At 33.4% G+C, this 3,161-nt stretch overlaps 1 long non-coding RNA gene across 1 annotated transcript; it reads right to left on the minus strand.

Annotated features, from left to right (window-relative positions):
- Positions 1-2,561: 2,561 nt before the first annotated feature.
- LOC110315144 lies at positions 2,562-2,916 on the minus strand. The gene is made up of 2 exons (XR_002380200.2): positions 2,801-2,916; positions 2,562-2,592 (listed from the first exon to the last, which is right to left on the minus strand). It is a non-coding gene; the product is annotated as an uncharacterized LOC110315144 (long non-coding RNA).
- Positions 2,917-3,161: the final 245 nt, after the last annotated feature.

Here is a 3,161-nt window from a genome sequence, read left to right on the forward strand (position 1 = left end):
TGGGAGTGGGTGGGTAGGGGAACAGAGGTGGGGGGAGGGGTATGGGAAACTTTCGGGATAGCATTTGAAATGTAAATAAAGAAAATAATAATAAAAAAATATTCATACCAGTGACAAAGTTAGAGTTATGAAATAGAGAAAGTAATTTTTTTGCTGTATATCACAACAACATTAAGAACTGAATTAAAATAACACAGCATTAGAAAGGTTAAGAATTCCTTGGCTACTTTCTCAAGGGAGGAGAAGCCCTTGTTCCTGTGAAGTTTGTATGCCCCAGTATAGGAGAATGCCAGCACCAGGAAGCAAGGGTAGGTGGGTTGGGGAGCAGAGGTAAGGGGGAGCAGATAAGGGATTTTCAGAGGGGAAATTAGGGCAGGGGATAACATTTGAAATGTAAATAAAGAAATTATCTAATAAAAAAGAAAAAGAAAGAAAAAAAGTTTAACAATGACTGACCTAACATCTCTGGGCCAATTTATTGAAGATTGGTTACCATTTACTTAATCTGATATCCACTTATATCCACTTGTATGTGAAACATACCATATTTGTCTTTCTAGGTTGGGTTATCTCACTCAGGATAATTTTGTTGTGGTTCCATCCCTTTTTCCTGTAAATTTCATGATGCTATTTTTCACAGCTGAATAATACTCCAAACTGTAACTGTACCACAATTTTTATCCATTTTCAGTTGAGTGGCATTTATTTTATTCCTAGTTTCTGGCTATTATGAATGATTAATCTACATTGAATAAGTTTGAACAAGTGGTTTTTTTATTGTAGAATGGGGTGGTTTTTTTGGATGCTTGGTGAAAAGTTGTATTGCTGGATTTTGTGGTAGATCAATTCCTAATGTACTAAGGAGCTAACTTATTGATGTCCATAATGATTATACAAGTCTTCATTTCCACCAACAGTGGAGAAGTGTTCCCACTCCATATCCTAGCCAACATGAGGGAACATTGTGTTATGGATCTCAGTTATCAACGTACGGTGTAAACTGAAAGTAAGTCTGATTTATATTAGATGTTCATGTTGACTAAAGATGTTGAACATTTATTTATGATTTTCTTAGCCTAATGAACACTCTCTGTTTACATCTGTGCAATAATTTTCAGTGGGATAATTCATGTTTGATATATAGCTTACTGGCATCTTTATATATTCTGGATATTAGTTCTCTGTAAAATGTAGAGTTTGGTAAAATGTAATTTATCTATTGGTAGGTAACTGTTTTCTCTAAAAACTATGTCCTTTTTCTTACAGGTGTGTCACTTCCACGAAGTCCCATATTAATTACACACCTTAGTGCCTATGCTTTCAGTTTTCTATTAAAAATAAGTCTTCTCCCATTCCAGTGAATTCAAGGTTATTCCCCATTGTATTTTGTATCTGGTTCTGTGTATCTTCTTTTCTGTTGTGGTCTTGGCCCATTGGGAATTGAGGTTTTTGCTCTGCCAATGAGTATGGCAATATTTCCATTCTTCTTTGTGCAGTGATCAATTTTACCATCATCATTTGATGAAGATGCCTGCCTTATTCCCAATATGTATTTTTATACTCTATTGAATTCAGGTGCCCATATGCATTTGTGTTTTCAATTCAGTTCCATTCACCAAAGTGTCTGTTTTTAATGCTGATACCATGTAGTTTTTGTTATGATATCTCTGTAAAACTGGGTTCAGTCAAGGATAGTGATGCCCCCCGCAGTGATTTTATTGTTCAGGACTGTTTTGAGTTCCTTGGGTTTTTTCCATGTGTAGTTGAGAATTATCCTCTGAAGTTATAAAAAAATCCATGTTAGAATTTTTAAGGGAATAGCCTTTAATCTTTAGAATGCTTTTTGTAGGATGATCATTTTAATATATTATTGCTATAGATCCATGAGCATGGAAGAATGTTCCATCTTCTCACATCTATTTCAATTTCTTTCATCAAACAGAGAAAATACAAATACTTTTATCACAGAAGACTATAACTTGCTTGGCTAAAGTTATGCCAATATATTTAATATTACTTGAGGATTTTGAGAACTGGTTGTGTTTCTCTGATTTCTTTCTGAATCCACTTGTCAATTGTATATATGAGGGTTTCTGATTTATTTTTAGTTTATCTTGTATCCTACTATACTGCTGAAAGTGGTTTTCAGACGTAGGAGTTTCCTGGTGGAAGTTTTATGGTGAGTTTTGTATACTATCTTATTATTTGCAAATAATAGTATTTAGACTTCTTCTTTTTTAAAACACATCAGAATTTTATTACTTGAAGAATAAAGCATATGAAATCACAAGAACATCAAAATTAAAAGTCACTAGGCTTCAAACATATAATACATCATCAGATGCAGGAAAATATTAATTAACCTGAAGTCTGCATCAGAAAGAAAAAGGTATGGAAAATTACCTAAATTGTTTACTTGAGAAACATATATTTTAAACAAAATAAAAGAATGTTACAGTACAAATTAGAAAAGCCAAAAGTGACTAACTCATTTCTGTAGACTAAACTACCTACCTTTGGTACTTAAACTTTTTGAAAAAAATGATTCCTTCTATTTTTTTCAAACACATCATGGGCATATCCATGAAATACCTTGAAGGGGCTGGTGAGATGGCTCAGTGGGTAAGAGCACCCGACTGCTTTTCCTAAGGTGCAGAGTTCAAATCCCAGCAACCACATGGTGGCTCACAACCATCCTTAGCAAGATCTGACTCCCTCTTCTGGAGTGTCTGAAGACAGCTACAGTGTACTTACTTAAATAAAAAAAATAAATCTTAAAAAAAAAAAAAAAAAGAAATACCTTGAAATAACTTCAACATAAAACATTCAGCAAAATTACTACCCTTTTTGTTATATGGGGGAAGAATATCTGATAAATGCATAACAATGTGCATATAAATTTCCCTTCTAAAACTGAAAAATATGAATATTAAGAAATGTAATACTTATAAACATTTCTTAGCTTTCAAAATTGAAATCCCAACAGCAAGAATCTCTTCTGAGGCTTCGTGAATACAGAAATTTAAATGGCTTGGCAACTGACATGGGAACTTAATGACTTATATTATTATCTTAGGTGGCATTTTTCTGTTTCCAAAATATAAGTAATATGCCATTTCACCAAACACACTGGATCCCTCTCACAAACACTACCACACTTT

This window comes from Mus pahari, unplaced genomic scaffold, assembly GCF_900095145.1.
Source record: "Mus pahari unplaced genomic scaffold, PAHARI_EIJ_v1.1 scaffold_13087_1, whole genome shotgun sequence".
NCBI lineage: Eukaryota > Metazoa > Chordata > Mammalia > Rodentia > Muridae > Mus > Mus pahari.